This window comes from Triturus cristatus, chromosome 4_2 (assembly GCF_964204655.1).
Source record: "Triturus cristatus chromosome 4_2, aTriCri1.1, whole genome shotgun sequence".
NCBI lineage: Eukaryota > Metazoa > Chordata > Amphibia > Caudata > Salamandridae > Triturus > Triturus cristatus.
The window spans coordinates 636889651-636908691 of record NC_140586.1 but is presented as its reverse complement, the minus strand read 5'-3'; the positions used below and the strand labels follow the sequence as shown (position 1 = coordinate 636908691).

The following is a 19041-nucleotide window of genomic DNA, read 5'->3' as shown; positions in this document are numbered from 1 at the left end:
AACCAAGACCAGAGTGACTTTAGGGGTTAGTTGGCTGGCATCCTGATTTGAAGTCTCAGGGAATTAAAAGACTTCCAACCACCCTGCTTCAGCACCTGGACTCTGCCTTCTGTTAGTCTGCCCTGCCAAGTTGTGCCACCCCAGTCCTAGACCTTTTGAACTGGGTCAGAGGTGCTTGTTTCAGCAGAAAGAACACATCCTCTGTCAACCTGATGCATCACTGCAACTGTGCAGGTCGGAACTGGTGCTTGACCTCTGTTGCGTGGATCTGAACCGACATATCACCTCTGCAGTGTGGATCAGCACCAACATATCGCTGCTGCCACGTGGATCGGACTTGACGCATAACTTTTTGAACCACTACTGCCCGATGCGCATCCCTGTGCAGAGTCCTTGTATCTTCGTCGATGGCAGCCTTGATGAGGATGCCGAACTTCTGCACCGCATCACCCTGCTCATGGGAGCCGATGCATCGTTGCTGCTGCACAGATCAGGACCAGTGCATTGCCTCTGCTGCTTGGATCAGCACCAGTGCGTCACCCCGTCTGCACTACGCACTACGCACCTTCAACATCAACGCAATCGGGATTAAGGTACTTTGGTTCAGCCTGCCAACCTTGGTCCTTGTAGCAACCCGCGCTCCATCGCAGTCGGCCTAAACTCTTGACTTTGTCCTGTTACAGCATGACACGATATCCCAAGTAAGTACTTTTTGCTAATAAGTACTATTTTACAGTTTATTCTTTATAACACAATATCTCAAGTTCTACATATTGGATTTTTGTCATTTTGGTCTTAGTTTATTTATTGAAATAGTCTCTATTTTTCTAAAGTGGTGTGGGATCTTTTTGTATGGTGCTTTCACTGTTTTTACTGTTTGAAGTATTGCACAAATACTTTACACATTGCCTTCAAGCTAAGCCTGACTGCTCTGGGCCACGCTACCAAAGGGTGAGTAAAGGTTAATTTGGGGTTTGCTGGTGGCTTAATCTGACTATTATTGGACAAACAATACGATTTTGTAAGATTTGAATGAAGGAAAGCATGACCTAATAAACAAAAAACAAATCGGTGCCATAAAAGAGTCTGCAAGATATTTGGAACTACTGCTTAAAACATCTCAAAATTTGCTCAATCAAATATAATTTAGAGTTTTCAAAAAATAAACTGTATATCAATTTTGTTTGCAAACCAACTATTTGACATGTTATGGGGGTACTAAATCGTTTATAGTTTTTAAGCTTTGACTTTCTCAACTGAAAAGGCATCGTAAGCATGTTATTTATGTTATATGTGCATAACTGTCTTTGACAATATTTTAAAAGGGCTCATTTAAAAGATCCAACAACTTTCTTCCCAATGGACAGACAACACTGAAGATGGCTTTACTATTTCCTCTTCCTTCTATGGGAGAAGATGTAAAGCAGGCAATCTCTATTAATTCCAAGCTAGAAAATTATGGATGTTTTACTTTTATATTCAACAGATGTTTCTGTGACACACTTAAGTGTGATGTATCTGTACTTTCTCGCCTGTCATAGTGATTTAATATGGCAAAGTATTGTTTGCGATACAAGTAAAAATATTGCCTAGATCCACGGAGTCTAAAGGGGGTCCGAGAGGCCCACAGCCATGCCAGGTTTTCAGGATAACCATTGAGCATGAAAACCATCTTCTGGATACCTTGGCAACCTGTCATGGCTCTCGCTTTTTTATGCCCCAAGTTAGTATATCTCTACAAACGTGATTTGTTAGGTATTTGGTGAAACTGATGAGGAAGGACTCTTGACATCAACCTGTGGTGGATAAGCATGTGCCAAGAACAGGGCCATTTCTAGGTGTTTTGCCGCTCTAGGCTAGAATTGAAAAATGCCCCCCCCCCTCCCTTTTACCCGTTTCAACGTCCATTGCTTAAATCCTTACAAAAGATAAGTAGTATAGTTTAAAAAAACAACATCCCTGAACAAAGAGCAGCAGTTCACATTTTATAAACTAAAATAAGGAAAAGAGCTGATAAGGATCACATTAAAAGTTTTCCACTCCAGTCATCAACCAGGTATTACAGAACCTCCACAAATGGTGCACTTCCACACCCGGGAAAATCAATGCTGTTCAAAGAATGACGAGAAAATGGCAATAATGTGTTTGGGTGAGAATAAATCCAATCAGGCCACTTAGCGGCCACTCTGTAATGCTTTATTTTGTTATTATTTTTCGTATTTTGCACCTGTTTTTCTCTTGGCCCCAAGGCTGCACTTTGGAACAGAAAAATGCAAGAAAAAGAGGATATTTTCAATAAAAGTGTTTCTTCCATCTTTGGATGCATTTCACAGGGGAACGACTAAAGGAAAGTAGAGGAAGCAGAGGTTAAGAGACGTTTATTGAAGCTGGGTTCGGGTGTTTTATGCGTTTAAGAGGCGGGTCTGTGAAAGATTCGGAGAGAGAAATGTAATGAACTGCATCTTAAGTGTGGTGAACACACGAGTTAGCTACATTAACCGCACAACCAGAGATGTTCTCGGGGCCTGTGGAGGAAAGGGCGGCACTGTGGAGGGAACTTTCGATGTCCCGGCAGTGCGGTTACAGGAACCTAGACTGTTCAACTGAGGGTATTTCTTTGTCAAGGGCACCCATAGTATTTATTGGATAGTTCGATATTGAAGAACTGGGCTTACCTTGTGCCTTAGGTGAGAGTAACTAGTGCTTCCCTATTGTGAGTGTTGAGGGAGAAGCAAGGGGCCAAGAGGGGGGCCCAGCCCAGCCTTGTTCGGTCGCAGAAGGGCCCACTTTTGGCCCAGTTTTTACCCAGGTTCTTGCCTGGGCGCGTTGTGCGTATGTCGCGCGCCTGCACAGCCTGGCGCACTAAACTGCTTGCCGGTCATTGGCGCCTTCCTCCTGGGCTCGTGACAGCTAGAGGCTGCAGTCCCTGAAGCGGCCCCTTTTGAGAAGAAAGTATGGCAGGAACAGGTTGAAGCATGGTTTTCAGCAAGTGAGGAGCTGCGAGAGAGAGACAGAAAGGAAGGGAATAAGAGAAGAAAGAGAGGGGGGTGCTGACAGCAGCAGAGCAGGAAAAGTGGACACTTCAACCACTGATCTTACCTTAATACACCTGCTGGGCACCCAGGGACTCCCACACGCAACAGAAGCAGGCTGCAGGGTAGGCCAACCAAACCTTGCCTTGACTTTCTTGACTCTGCCTCTCTCGAGCTCCAGACAACAGCACTCCGGGTCTACTGCGTGCCCGTGCCAAGGCAAATGCAGGGATTCAAAAGTGAAAAAAAAAACGATGACAGCCCTGCCCCTCGTGAGATCATTGGTCCATTCTCTCTGGGGGCAGGCCAGAAACAAGAAACTGGGCTGTCATAAGTAGCGCGTTTGCACTATGAATGATTGACAGCCCTGATTGTTACAGACATCTGTGGGCACCGCGGAAGCCATAAATTTTGCGCACACAAGAGCAAATGTCCCAACTTCCTTTTGCCGCCCTAGTCCTTTTGCCGCCCCAGGCGGCCGCCTAGTCTTGCCTAATGGTAGAAACGCCCCTGGCCAAGAATACCATACAAATACAATTACATGGAGGAGGAGAGTCATCTCTTCAAGCTCTCTGTCTTTACAGTAAAGCACAGAATAGCCTGCTAATTACTGAGTACACAACACATTATGCAAAGTAGTGAACTGTGGTCGATTCTACAATCTGTGTTTGTGTCATATCTTCATCCAGGTTTTAATATTTTTCAATTGGTTGGACAAATTGTGTAGTTGGGTCTTGCCACTTGAGACAGGCAATCCTGCCGACTGGTACATTTGATCTTGGAGGTAATTCAATATTTTTTACTGTATTGGATGTTTATTTTCTTCCCTCCACCATGATGATGTGGTATCCAAATTTGGTTTTGACAGGAGGGTCTGTGTACACTGGCTTGTCCATGATACTGATATGCAAAGCAAAGGCGGCTTCTTGAAAAGGTCCATCCATGGATGCTCTGGTCATCCAACCCGTCTTCCCCTTGCCTGGCTTTGTCTTCACTATACTGTGTAGCCATCTCGCTGAATGGTACTCCTGTTTTCAGCTTTTCCTTGGCCTCCCTTGCTTTGCCATGTTTTTCACAGAGAATGTGTCGATCCTTTACTGTAGTGCCTCCTTTGGGAGCCTGAGCCTTTTTATCGCCATATCACTGCCAGATGCTACTCCACCTTTGCTGCTTTTGCACCACCTTTCCCCTCTGGAGGCATGTCCGCAGCCTACAGCGTGCACTGCCTGCATGCACAGATTCACTCAATGCCCGAACGACTAGGATTGTGGGTACTGCTTAACCAGAGCTCACACCCAGTCAATCAGGAACCCAATTTCTAACACATCCATACATACATACATACATACATACATAGATAGATACATACATACATACACAGTTAGTGCTTAAGTAATTTAAAAAAGAAATAAATAACTTGCCTTTAAGTTCTGCAGTGCCTTGAGACCCTCACGGGTAAGTAGTGCGCTTTACAAATGTTCTGATTGATTGATTGATTGCATTGTAAATAACCTAAAAGAAAGTCTGTGTGGTACTTACCTGCATGGTAAAGTGTGTGCGAAAAAGGTACCATGTGGTAAAAGCTGCGTGGTAAAGGTGCCATACTGCAACGTTATGTAAGGAATGACTATAATTAGGACAGCATATACTTTGGTGGTCACTGACTCTAGGTGTAAGTTCTAGGCAGCAACATTGTTTATTAGGAAAGAAACACAATGCCAGGCTGACACTTAAAAGTGCACACACACATGCATGCAAGTGAGGCTCTTAATTGTCTTTGCTCTGGATGCAGACCCTGCTCTCCTCAGCAGCTGGCTGCTCATGCGCTGAACTCGCACATTTTCACGGCAGGACAGAGAACAGCAACCAGCCCTGGAAATCTGCTCGACTGGCCCCGGTAGCGGTGGGGGGCGGGGGGATTGCTATTGAGAAGCACCGCTCCCGCTTTTGATACAGGGGCTGATACCGGTCCCCAGTAACAAAACCGAACCCCGCCCTTCCGGCCCACCGGGAAAACACCCACTGCCTGCTACAGCCAGTCCGGCCCTGCACATTTTCACTCAGTTGCTGCAGTCCCACCCTTCAGCAGGCCCTCATTGGCTACTGCTGTGGCTACTGCTGCTACTGTTCTTTCCTGGCCCATTGTTCACCCACAGTGCCACTGAAAGAGCAGGGCCTACAACATGGCCAATTTCCTTGTGACTTTGCTAGATTGCGAGTGGAAAAGATGGTCATGTAGCAGACCCAGTAGGATGACAAAGTGTATGAGTGTTATATTATGAGGCTGTGGCATTGGTTTGGCTGGCTGCCACTCTGAGGGTCTTTGATATGCACAGGCCCTCTGAAATAGGTAGTGAGATTGGCTTCACCCCTAAGAGGGGTGCTGGGGAGCTACCAGAGCTCCCGAGCTACTCGTTGGAGACCCCTGCTCTAAAGTGAACCCTAAAACACAGAAAACAAACCGAGGAATAGCAGCCAAGGAAAAACATCGTTTTAAATAAAAGTGTACAACAGTACATTTTGTGTCAATAACGAAAACTTTCATGAAATAAATCTGCTTTTAGACTTAATACATATTATTGCCTGCCAATTTTTTCTACTGCAGATATTAATTAATTTAGGTTTTTCCTTTTGTGAGTCATTTGCATACATGAAGGTTGAGGTTGCAGCGTTCTCATTCTTTTTTCCAGAGTCTCCGAGTCGACGTATGTGGGTCACGCATTCGCTGAGTGGTTTCCTTTATTATCAGAGTGGTGAGCAGCGCGGCTCACTGCATGGCCTGCCGCCGCGGGAGGGGAGACTGTTCATGCAGCCGTCAGTGAAACGTGTGGGCGCAGAGCTGGAAGTGAAAGTGTCCTGAGACAGTAGCAGGTAAACGACACTTCAGACCTCTGTCTAATATTGATTTAAAATGCATGCATACATCGGTTCTTTTGTAAGCCTTTTTTGTCTGCCGAGCTCTTCTTTTTCAGCACGTGTTGTATTTATTTCCCTCTGAGATTGCACTACTCTCAAGGTTTAGCTTAGAAAATGTAACATAATTAATGTTGCAAATAATATTTTTATTTACATTTATTTAAATGTTAATATTGTATAACATAATTACACATTCTCAGAGTTAATATTGAAATAAGCGCCATATAGGAGGTGTGGGTTGTTTCTACATGATGGAGCGGCGGATCTACCATTGGTGCAGCAGGTGCAGTAGCACCGGAGCAGAGAGCGCTGACGGGCCCATTGTACCCTGATAATTGTTGTATTTGCATACCCTAACAGAGGTCACCGGGACCATTTTCCTTGCCCCAGGAACCATGGCATTCTTGCTACGCTACTGACCAGATGTATGAAATCCAAACATTTACTTGTGTGCGTTTTTGCAAAATTGATAGTTAAATGTTTCTCTCCTGTTGAATCAACAGCTGCATCAGTTCTTGGTAGAAAAGGATTCATATTGTAGAAAAACTGAAGTCTGATAGTGACAAAGGCACAAGTTACATCTGATCTTATGAAGGGCACAAGTCGAGGATACACGTGGCTAGACGGCGTCTACCCACTCTTTTCACATGGTGGGCACCGTCTGCCCTGCCAAGGAGATGGTAACCACAGAAAGATGCTAAACTCGGCCTGGTCTAATTTTAGACACCAGACAAAGTTTCAAAATTGCCCGCACTCGTCTGCTTTCCTTCCGAGCAGCAGTGTGCAGGCGAGGAGGGAGCCCTTCTTATGTTAAATTCCAACTGAGCCCAAAACAAAGGCCGGATTTAAAGGCTCATGGGGCCTCCTTTTGTTGGGGTATCCTGGCTGGGAGCCATCAGGTACCCCACACCTAGATGCGAATAATGTCAGATGTGTTGGTCTGTTCAAGTATTTACACAAATACCAATTTAGATACCACTGTTCTGTTTTATTTCTTTTATATCGCTATATAGAGCTACTCATCCCTCTGCAGGGTGTCAGAGCACTTTACATTACACGCACACATTATATATTGACAATAAATTATTTGTGTGTAAATCAATGTCCAGGTTGTGTTACAGAAGGCCGTGAGGGTTAAAAGGTGTGGGAGTTACATGCCCTTTATAGTTCACTGTGTTATAGTAGTAGGATTGCAAGGTATGAACTGCAAGTAACAAAAGGATCTCTGTGTTAAAAGCAGTTACCCACTTACTCATTTCCATAAAATAAAAGTCTGTCATCTGCGTGTTACATGATGTGATTTGCAGCAGACATATTAACCCTCTATGCTACTTTGATTTAAAACTGGGAATAGACACAAACCTAGGGGCATATTATCAAGGACGGCGTTAAACTTATCGCCGGTTTAGCGGCAGAAAACTGCCACTAAAACAGACCCTCCAGGATTTCGCGATTTCGCGGTTTGCTGCAAAATCGGCACTTTTGCAAAAATTCCGCAATTTTTACAAAAGTGCCTGCGAAATCAAAGACAAAACCAAACACCTCTTTAGTACTGGTGCATCATTTCTCTTCATGTAGGCCAGGCAGTTCCCAAGATACATCATATAGACAGTCTCGAGTCCAGGTTAATCTCGTTTGTTGTGAATATTAGCCTTGGATTTTGGGGTAAAATTAAAACTGCTGGGAACTACTTTATCTAAAATGCATGTTCCCGCTGATGTCACCCAGGGAGACATTCTGAGTATAAAGATCTGTTGTTTTTCTTTTTATCTTTACCGTAGCGATTAGTTTCTTCTCCCCTCAAATGGTTTGGGGAGTTTATTCCAGATTAGCCAAAATAGTTAAATTTGAATCGAATTAGCTGGAGATGTGTATCCATTCTTGAGTAAACAATTTATTTATCTATTTTTTATCATTGCGTCTATTGCATCTTCAACCCTTTGAAAGTGTTTAATTAGCTCGTGCAGTTTTACTGTTTTTAAATACTTTTGTGGAGTCGCTACATTCTTTATTTTTTGTCGGTTTGAGTCGTGCATCTGTCAGTGTTGAGGTTTTAGGCTCGGACAGAGCTACCTAATGGGCATCTCCTGTGCCATTGGTCGCTTCAATGCACTTACAAATGGATTTCGTAGTTTGCAGGAACTTTGCTCCAGTGCATTAAACCCGTCGCTTCTGTGCCACCAGGACCCTGACAGTAATTTCTTAGCAGAGGCCCACCTTGAGGATGCATTTTCATATTGAATTGAGGCACGCGCAGTTCACTGCTCCCAGCGTTTTGTAAATTCTACGAGGGCCGAATTGGCTGCTCCCAGCTGGTCACAGGCCCTCACAACTGCTCCTTCACTCAGCCCCCAAGAGCAGACACAACCCACGAGGCCAGAAAAGAGCCGCTGAGGGACATCATGGGAACAGAGTTAAAGGGTCCAACAAAGGCCCTGGCCTGGACTGCCTGACCTTGGCTTTCCGAGCTGGCTGTAACATGGCACCCCAAATGTGAGGGGAGACGGGGTGCTTGATCTGGATAAAATCATGGCTTCCATGCTGAAATTGTGTGATTTTAGGCAAATATTTAATTTCACTAAGGTATGTTCTGGAATGCCATTTCCTATGGGATGCTACCAGGCCATATTCTCAGAACCTATACTAAAGCAAATGGAGGATCGCATTTCCAAGGGATAACAGCCTTCACCTGTGGGCTGCTTCATCTGTTCCATATCCCAGGTTACCTATTTCAAAGCGGAATACTCTGCTAAAACAGTTTCCATTGATTTAAGGCTGAGAATGAATGATTATGAGTAAAATGAAGTGCTGGAAAATGCCGCTAAATTTCCATATTTGTGCCGCTAAATTTCCATATTTGTGCCGCTAAATTTGCTAATCCATGCCGCTATATCCTGGGGGGTCAGCAAGCGGCGATAATGGGCTTGATAATATGCCCTGGAGAAATCCAATAGAAGTTCATGTTGACACCAGAACATGGACTTCTATTGGAATTCTCTGCGGCATATTATCAAGCCCATTATCGCCGTTTTAGCAGCAGTTTTCTGCCGCTAAACCGGCGATAATTTTTAATGCCGTCCTTGATAATATGCCCCCAAATCTCTGCAGCAAATGTGTTAACCTACAGAGTTATCTTACCGTTACTATTATTCCTTGAGATTTAAAGGGAACAAACACAAAGACCTCTGCAGCAGGTGTCTTAAAATGAAATACAGGTATTTGTAAAGCGCACAGCTACCTCCGAAGTGCTGTCCCGGCGCTGGGGGCCCTCGGGAAGATTAAGCAAGCTATTGCCCAGAGTCACATGGTGCTGGGCTAACCTGCTGCCGGCGATCGAATCGTGAAGCCCGTAGTCCGGAGTCAGGCACCCTGGCCGCTGCGCCACACCTCTTCCACGTAAGATATTTTAAAATGCAGACATTGCAATTAATTAAGTAGAACAGATTTACTGGCACATTTCTCCTTGTTGCCACTTTCTTTGTGGCAGAGTTTAAAAAAATAAATATAGAAGGTGAAACCCGCATATTGCATCGGCACAAATCGACGCAAAATCTCATTTGTTAAATATTGTAATGTGCTCAATGTACTCATGATAGATCTGCTAAACATATGTGTGAGGTCTTCAGTTCTGATGTAACTCATTGTGATGTCACTAGCTGTGATGTCATAGGTTCTGATGTCACGTGCCATGATGTCATGCTTTGTGATGTCACTCGCCATGATGCCACTTGCATACTGCCTAACTTGGTTAGACCCCCCCCCCCTCTTTTTTTAGGACTTGTGCTCTGATCTTGTGTCTTATAAAATATTCACATAGCCAGATGAGTGGTATAGTGTGATTAAAAGGATACTGGAGGGTTTGCTGAGATTGCCGGCGGGAGATCATCATCAGGAATGTTCAACTCGTGGCGCATCCTTGGTCTTTGAAGCCCCAGGCGGTGCAAAGTCGGTGGCATGACTGAGCACTCATTGCTGACAGCTGGCAGTTGGATTTTGGTCAGTGGTAATATCAGTAGCTCCTCACCACAATCTGGAGGGAGATCCACCATTGATGTTATGCTATCAAACCAAGACCAACGTAATCTGCAAAGTGTTAAGGACACACTCGCTTTTCGGTCCATGCGAACCTAATTGTGTCTAAGCGCTAACAATTTAAAAAACTGCAAGTCATTGTGGTGAAGAGGGGTAGAAGGAGCAAAAGACCCTTTGTAGTACAGTGGGCCTTGCTATAGAGACAGAAGGTATAAAGAGACAGGTTGCACAAACAGGTGGGAGAGGTGCTCAGCTTTGTGTTGCTGCAGATAATGCATATGTCGAGATCGGTCTAATAGGTGCACAACTCAGGAGTGAATTTAAAGGTGAGCAACTCTGGAGGCCTGAGATCGGTGCCCATTTCCAGACACCTATGAGAGGTGCACGACCCTCAACTGCTCCTTGAGGCACACAACCGGGGACTGCTGCTAAATGTGCACAGCTCTGGAGCACTGAAAAAAGAGCATGGATATATGACTATCACGTGAGTTCCGCGAGACCTGCACATCTCCAGTGTTCTTTCTGTGTCACCTTCATCTTTAAAACACCCGCCTCTTACCAGGAGAACTGAAAGCAACACGGCAAGGGTGGGGTGGTAAAAAACATGGAAACAACACTTTGGAGAAAGTGGGAAAGGGTGCGAAAGCAACACGGGGTGGGAGGGACGAGGAAGCAACTCGGAGGGCACGAGTGTTGGGCATAATGGGGGGAAGCACATGGGAGAGCCCATCAGGGAGGGGGGTGGCAACTGAAAGCAACAAAGGAAGTGAAGTTCACGAGGGCGACAAGTTGAAAACACACACACTCTCATGGAGTGTTCAACACAAAAGAAAAAGTAATGCTTGAATAGCAAGCCATGGAAGCAGAGATGCCAGCCAGTCTAAGCGGTGGTGAAGAGGCGGTGGTCTATGAAAAGGCAAAGAAAAAATTAACAAGCTATGGCACGTATAAAAGCAGGCAAATGACAGTGACAAGGAAAGCCAACCAATAATAATCACTGAACGGGCTCAAAGGACCTCTTTGTTCACGCTAAGCCACAATTTGCGGTACAAAAGAGAGCTCATGCCCTTAGAGGCGTAACACAGGCCCCCGCAGCACCCACCCGCGGTGTGGTGGGGCCCTGAGCTGCAGGGGGCCCCTCAGCACAGTACTTGGGTTTGAGAGCTCCAGATTAAATCCGGAGCGGGGCCCCTCCATGAACCTTGCAGGTGGGCCCCCTCAACTTTTGTTATGCCACTGCATGCCCTGTCTAGTAGACCCAACCTAAAATTAATAAAGCAAGCAATTCTTCTTTAACTGAAGTATTTCTCAGAATATTTCTGAGCTGTTCGTTCTAAAACAGCAGCCGTACGCATAGCTTATCTCCATCAGTTAAATAATGATGACTGAACAGATTTCCATGGTACCGTTTGTTCTAACAATTTAAGCAACCGGATGTGACTCACTGACAAGAAGGGAAATTCAGTGACCTCAGCAGACTTAGAGTTAGATGTTGGTGGATTGGTATTCTGTTGCAAACATGGCAGATATCCCATCTGCTGCATTACAAGCTCCATTGGATATAGTGCACTTATAATGTTGAGAATAGGACATCTGTCACGTCTGTGATGGACTGTCCATCTGCCAAAGTCTGGATCAGGACCTACATTTGTACAAGGAAGACTGAAGGAGTCTCTGTTTACTCAGATGGCACCAAGGGACATCTGCATCATTTACAGGAAAAGAAGGAGGGAGCGGTGAGTAAAGGAGAGGTGCAAGAAAAGAAGGAGGGAATTAAGGGGGTGCAGGGAAAGATGGAGGGAAAGTGTGGAAGAATGGAGTGCAGGGAAAGAAGGAGGGATAGTGTGGAGGAAGGGGTGCAGGGAAAGAAGGAGGAATAGTGTAGAATAAGGGGGTCCAGGGAAAGAAGGAGGGATAATGTGCAGGGAAAGAAGGGGGTGCAGGGAAATAAGGAGGGATAGTGTGGAAGAAGGGGGTGCAGGGAAAGAAGGCGGGATAGTGTGGAAGAAGAGAGTGCAGGGAAAGAAGGAGGGATGGTGTGGAAGAAGGGGATGTAGGAAAAGAAGGAAGGGATAGTGTGGAAGAAGGGGTGCAGGGAAAGAAGGAGGGATAGTGCGGAAGAAGGGGTGCAGGGAAAAGAGGGATAGTGTGAAGGGAAAGACGGGGATGCAAGGAAAAAAGGGGGGTAGCGTGCAGGGAAAGATGGGAGTGCACGGAAAGAAGGAGGGATAGTGTGGACGAAGGGGGTGTAGGTAAAGAAGGAGTGATAGTGTGGAAGAAGGGGGTGCATGAAAAGAAGGAGGGATAGTGCGGAAGTAGGGGGTGCAGGGAAAGGAGGGATAGTGTGCAGGGAAAGAAGGGGGTGCAGAGAAAGAAGGAGGATGTGTGGGAGAAGGGAGTGCATGGAAAGAAGGAGGGAAGGTGTGAAAGTAGGTGTGCAGGGAAAGGAGGGATAGTGTGCAGGGAAAGAAGGGGGTGCAGGGAAAGAAGGAGGGATGGTGCAGAAGAAGGGGGTGCAGGGAAAGGAGGGATAGTGTGCAGGGAAAGAAGGAGGTGCAGGGAAAGAAGGAGGGATAGTGTGAAAAAAGGGGGTGCAGGTAAAGGAGGAGGGATGGCGTGGGAGAAGGGGAACGCAGGGAAAGAAGGAGGGATGGTGTGAAAGAAGGGGGTGCAGGGAAAGAAGGAGGGATGATGTAGAAGAAGGGGGTGTACGGAAGGAAGGAGGGATAGTGTGAAGGAAAGAAGGGGTGCAGGGAAAGGAGGGATAGTGTACAGGGAAAGAAGGAGTGCAAGGAAAGAAGGAGGGATAGTGTAGAGTAGAAGAAGGGGGTGCAGGGGAAGGAGGGATAGTGTGGAGGAAGGGGTGCAGGGAAAGGACGAGGAATAGTGTAGAATAAGGGGGTCCAGGGAAAGAAGGAGGGATAATGTGCAGGGAAAGAAGGGGGTGCAGGGAAAGAAGGAGGGATAGTGTGGAAGAAGGGGGTGCAGGGAAAGAAGGTGGGATAGTGTGGAAGAAGAGAGTGCAGGGAAAGAAGGAGGGATGGTGTGGAAGAAGGGGATGTAGGGAAAGAAGGAAGGGATAGTGTGGAAGAAGGGGTGCAGGGAAAGAAGGAGGGATAGTGCGGAAGAAGGGGTACAGGGAAAAGAGGGATAGTGTGAAGGGAAAGACGGGGATGCAAGGAAAAAAGGGGGGTAGTGTGCAGGGAAAGAAGGAGTGCAAGGAAAGAAGGAGGGATAGTGTAGAGTAGAAGAAGGGGGTGTAGGGAAAGAAGGAGGGATGGTGTGGATGAAGGGGGTGTAGGGAAATAAGGATGGGATAGTGTGAAAGAAGGGGTGCAGGGAAAGAAGGATGGATAGTGTGCAGGGAAATAAGGGGGTGCAGGGAAAGAAGGAGGGAGTGGTTTATGGGTATGTAATGGGAAGTAGTATGCTGAAAACATTGACATCGCAGAAATGCTGTGGAATAAAAAGGAGCTCTTTGTTGTAAGTCTCTGACATGATGCAAGTGACAGTATGTACCACTACTTGGTACCGGCTGCTGAAGATAGCAGGGATATTGCAGATTTGTAATTCCAGCGGGATAATGTTGGATTTTAAGTACTCTGTTAACATGTGTGCATGGAGACTTGTTCGGATTTGATTTTTCTTTAATTTTTGAAGCCTGTCCAGGAGAATATGGGATGAGCTGGCTGCCGAAGAAGGAGGAGTAGGAGTAGAGGAGAGAAGCGAATGTCCATTGAGAATTCTCATCAGGACCACGTTACAATTAGTTACACAACAGTGCTGTGAGGGAGGATAAAACACTCAATGGTGGAACAAGAAAAGAGGAAGGCCATAATGGAATTGGAGTGAGCCAAAGGTAGAAATCAATGACAGTTAGAGCGTGGCAGATAAGAGGTGTTTAGTAGTAAAAAATACCGCTTGTCTAGGCTCCAAGAAAAGAGGTGTGGACACCTAGCAGGGTGCAAGGGAAGAGCTAAGGCTCAAGATGGCGGCTATGGAGCATAGGAAGGTGACTTACTAGAAATGAGAAGGGGAGCTTAGAGCTAGATGGTCTCAGGCTGAGGGCTCAGGAGATCCAATTGTGAAGCAAAAACCGGAGAAGGTGATATCATAATGTGAGGTGATGAAAGGAAGAAGGAAACACTTGATAGTGTCAGACAAAGATGACTCAGGAATGTGGGTCCAGATAAAGACATGAACTTGGCGTTGTGGATACATCAGTGGTCATTTAAAAATGTGGGTGGGGTTATGAGTGAATACACACCGAACCTCTAGGCCATCACAATTGCAATTGGCTGGGCATATGCCACTTCTCTGACAATGGATCTAAATATTTTACATAAGAGAAGGTTTATGAGGCTTGTTGGGTGCCAGATAAGAGTCTGAAATATTCTAGCCCTGAACAAAAAGTAGGTTTCATAAGTGAAGTGTGACAACCACACCACATACTTGTTGTGATGAAGTATGTTATTTATTTTTTATTTCTGAATAGTGATTTATTTTGATTGTATGGAAAAGTGCATTGAAGTTACAATTTGGGGGTGCTTTAATGTGGTATAACAAATTATTCTTAAATGTTAAAGTTATATATGCTCACATGAATCATTAAATCCAGGACATACTATGTGATTGTAAATCTGGGTTTGTGGACAGCCTGAGTCCAACATGGCCACTTCCAAGTCTTGTGAGACTGAAAGTTTTGCTGTTGATTTTACAAGACTTTTGGGCAGCGATCCTGGAGCAGGCGACTGTGCAAAAAAGAAAAGCCAAAGATTCAGCAATGATAGGGCCCGGCATGCATTGATTTCTGACAAAAGAATTGCAAACGCCTAAAAAAGTATATTGTTTTCTGTGTAGAATGCCTCTATGAGACAAATACTGAATTGTGACAAAAGTGATGATGAGTGTACTTTTTAGATGGAAAATAGTACCTCATGCATTGCAATGGAAACACTTTCTAAGGTGCAGAATAATACACCTTGATGCCAGTAGTACCGAGTGAGAGATGTATACTCCCCTAGACTGATCCAAGATGTGATTGACAAATTCACTGAGCAATGGTTGAAGACAACCACTCCAATGTCTGAGAGGATAACTCAAAGCTTCCTCTGTACAATGGAAACATGGGTATTGCAGGCAGCAGCACTGTCAAGCTAGAGATAGGAAAAGAGGAGGAGAGATGGTAAAGACTAGTGGGAGAACTAATAGTGTCAGACATAGATGGCAGATTTGGCAAGATCAGCATGGTGAGCTTGGTTTCCTGCATTTAGCCTGCAGACTAAATCCAAACTATAAATAGTACTGACGGACAGATGAATTATAGGATTAGGGTGCCCAATAAACGAGGTAAAAAAGAATAAAAATTGAGTTTATGAAAGCATGTATAACTAAAACAAAATATATCTTGCTTCAGAGACAGATAAACATACCATTATCATTTACTTGAAAACTATATTTAAGTAAGTAATGACTTGATTACAGTCTGGTAGAGCATCAGGTAGCTGCCCCATAAATCCTGCCCAACCAAACTAACAGTTCCCCCATCTCATTAAGGGCAAAGTGCTTGTTTGATGCCACCAGAGCCTCTGCTGGTTCTACTGTAGGAAACCTCTGACCGATGACCTGTACGCTCTTGATGACTGTACGTCAAAAAAACCTTCCCTATTTAGGCTGGTCTTCTGTCCTGTTCACGACTGCCAGAGAAAATGTGGCGATCCTGACCAGGAAAAATGTTCAAATGCCCCCATGCACTTGGAGAAAGCTAGCAGGGTCATTTGTGCTTTGTTTTTCAGAAACCAACCACAAATTCAGAAGTTTGTTAATAAAAAACAAAAGGATTTCTGAGAGGGGCTATAAGATCACCTTACCTGCTCTACAATCACCAAACGTGTGGCAGCTCTGAATTCAGTGAAATACCTGGCAGGTAGGCAGGGATCACAGAAAAGGGAGTGTCAATGGCTTCCACTTGCTTATAGGGATGGCGGGTCAAAAAAAGACGAGATCCTGCTGGTGCCCCACAAGGAGGCGCAGTCAGGGGTGGCTCCTCCGTTATTGCGGAGGAGCTTTTAAGCAGTGAGAAACATAAAATGACAATAACTTGCAGTCATTGTCATTTTATGTTTTGTGTCCTGCTGCTCTGCAGTGTGAGGGGGGGCTGCTCTGCTCTCTGAGCAGGCAGAAGAGGAGTGGGTTGCCCACTCTTAAAGTGCTCAATGACTATTTGGTAGGCCCTCTCAGGTTGCCCACAGTCATGCGCACTCCTTTGTTCTCCATACAGGCTGCATTATAGCCTGCATGGAGAACATACTGCCCCTCCAGCCCCTGGCTGAGCACCGTGTCATGGCGCTCAGACCAATCACAAGGCTGCATTGCAGCGTGGCTTAGTGGAGAGAGCCTGGCTGCCTACTTCCTGTTCCTGTCAGAGGCAGGAGAGCAGGAGCAGAGAAGACCCGAAACCCAGCCTTGAGGTAAGTTTTTTAAAATTTCCGATCCCCTGCACGACAACCGGCCCCCCCACCCGTGAGCCATGCCGGCCGTGACTGGGCACAGTTGGTGGCACTTTCACTCGCACCAGGCGATATGTCTCTGAAAAATTGTTTGGCAATAACAAGCTGGCCTGCTCCTTATCCACCCCCAAAGGGTATGTGTTGAATTCCAGAGGCACTGATGAGAGTGGCCTTGTCAGCCCGGTGCACAAGCATGTTTTCAGAGACATCCGTTGAATCTTCTTGAAGATCAGAGCAAACAGCATCGGCAAGAAGGGCAAACACAGTGATTATGACCAACCTTTCATCTCACCTTTCATTGAACTGCTTCACATTGATGGCCCAGTAGGTAGTATATCCCCTCCAGGGAGCTGTAGGTGATAGATTGGAAGGACCTCTGGGGCAAGAGAGCACCTGAAGAGCACATGCTAGACTTCACATGGGACTGATGAGGCTAGGTGTTAGCTAGGGCAATTCCATGAGCATTTATATGAATGCATGGCATCATAGATGTTTATTTCACTCTATCATTGGCCTTTCGCCTTTTTGACGTCAGAAGAGTATGACAGATTTCTTTGTGGTTCGTTTTTATAGTGGTTTCTGATAATCCGATGGGTAGTTGGTGGTTTTCAATTGAAATGACAGGATTGTTAGCGCATGGGACGTGTTGGTGATGTGTGGTGCTGAGGGTGGAAAACCCGGGGTTCTTTGTAACTTTTAACCACTTTATCAGCAATCTTCAACCACCCGCTCACCTTCGACCAGTCTTCCACCACCTAGCCCCCTTATTCACCACCTGGATTAAGCATTCAGTTCACATTTACCTAATCACTCATATTCACCCACCACATCAAACACATTGACCCACACACTCAACCCCTGACATTAATTGATTTTCCCATCCATACAACCCCACACAAATATAAACACAGACACGCTTGCTTCTATCAAATAACAAACACTTTCAGTAATAAAAGCCAGACTCATTGGTGCTGCCAGTGATTGCCACTAATGCCACCTGCAGGCTCAGATTAGCTTGGTGTCAAGGCAAACACTTGGGTTTCTGTTGTTAACTGTTTTATTACTATATTGGTTAATGATAGAAGTAGACTGTGAATTTCTTGATATTGCAGGCCTTTTGTTGCTAATATTTAGGACATCAAGTCCGAAGTTATTGAACTACAAATAGCTATTGGTTTGATGCCTTTCACGAAGTCTCCAAGGGTGTAAAATTGTAGCCTATAAACGCTAAAGTGTGTTCTAATTCAATCTATATAGTGAAGCGAGAAAGGTGTCAGCATGAAACTTCAGTAGGAGATTCTGAATAAATTATCATCTAGCATAAAGCCATGCAATAGAAATACAGGGCACAGAGGTCTGAACCTCTCCTAAGTCTCAGCCTAGTGTGCTACACATGATCACACACATTGCATAGTTATACTCTTGAAGGCTCTCCTAAACTATCACTGTAAACCCAATGAAAGGATGCTTTCAAAGAACATTTCCTTGCACATGACCTAATCGAAATTCCTTCTCCAAGATTTTATTACTTCAAAACCACAATACCTCTTCTTGTTGCTTTCACATATTTTTTATAGGACCTTGAATGTATGCTCCCATGTCGTACAAACAGTAAGCCTCCCTTCTGGTCGTAATGTCTTTCATCCTTGACTCCCCTCACACAAACATATCTACTTCGCCACATGGTGCCATCTTTCCCATCCTTGAGCCACTGTACCAGGCACCTGGAAAAGAAAGAAAAACACCAGATCCAAGTGCACATTCATGCTGAAGGTTAAACATTGTGAAGTCCAAGTGCTTCAGGCATTTGGTCAAGTTAACAGATGGGAGCTTCAATCCACGTTATGACTAAATAAGACTAATACACGTGCATTCAATTTAATAGAGCAAATAAACAGACATGTAAACTATAACTTATTATTACTAAAAGCATTAGTAGCACACAAGTAAAAATGTGTGATTACAGTACATGCACGCATCACGTGTAACTTTAAGTGCACTTTTCTCTCACAGATTACATTATTTTTCATGAATACATAAGGCCATAATATACATATGCAGCCTAATCAATAATAACGAGGGTAGAGCCAATTTTATGCAGCTCCATTAGTTAATATGAATGACAGAGGGAAGGAAGCCTTGAGACATTGCACCAGAAGGTTTGTAAGGTGAAAGTAGCCGGAAGGTCATCCATACCCTTAACTCATTCTCACTGTTAGTCTGTGCAAGAGACTCTTTCCAGCAAGGAGGTATGGCCAAGAGAGGTGAGATGATGAACGGGGTCAGGCACAGTCAACAGAGCTCAGACGGTCAGCATTGAAAGCGGACTCTTTCGCTACCATCAACCAGCTCATCCTCACTAACAAGAAGTTGGCCTATGTACGTTGTCTTGGACTGTATTCAACAGACAAGGTCAAGAATGTTGCACATCTTTAGACAGTTTGGACCTAGTTGAGTACAGTCGTTCACATTCTTGGTGTTGTTGATTATGAGAAGGTTGGAGTTTGATGTGACTGAAAATTCTGAGATGGGCATTTCCAGAATAGGTGATT

General features: G+C 45.0%; 1 protein-coding gene and 1 pseudogene across 1 annotated transcript in view; one reads left to right on the top strand and one right to left on the bottom strand.

Annotated features, from left to right (window-relative positions):
- Positions 1-3847: 3847 nt before the first annotated feature.
- LOC146834789 (peptidyl-prolyl cis-trans isomerase NIMA-interacting 4 pseudogene) lies at positions 3848-4233 on the bottom strand (annotated as a pseudogene).
- Positions 4234-5720: 1487 nt separating this feature from the next.
- Positions 5721-19041, top strand: part of LOC146834787 (interleukin-12 receptor subunit beta-2-like) — a 745756-nt gene continuing 732435 nt past the window's right edge. The window contains exon 1 of the mRNA XM_085602323.1: positions 5721-5903. The gene's annotated coding sequence lies outside the window, so the exon portion shown is untranslated. The remainder of the gene's footprint in view (positions 5904-19041) is intronic.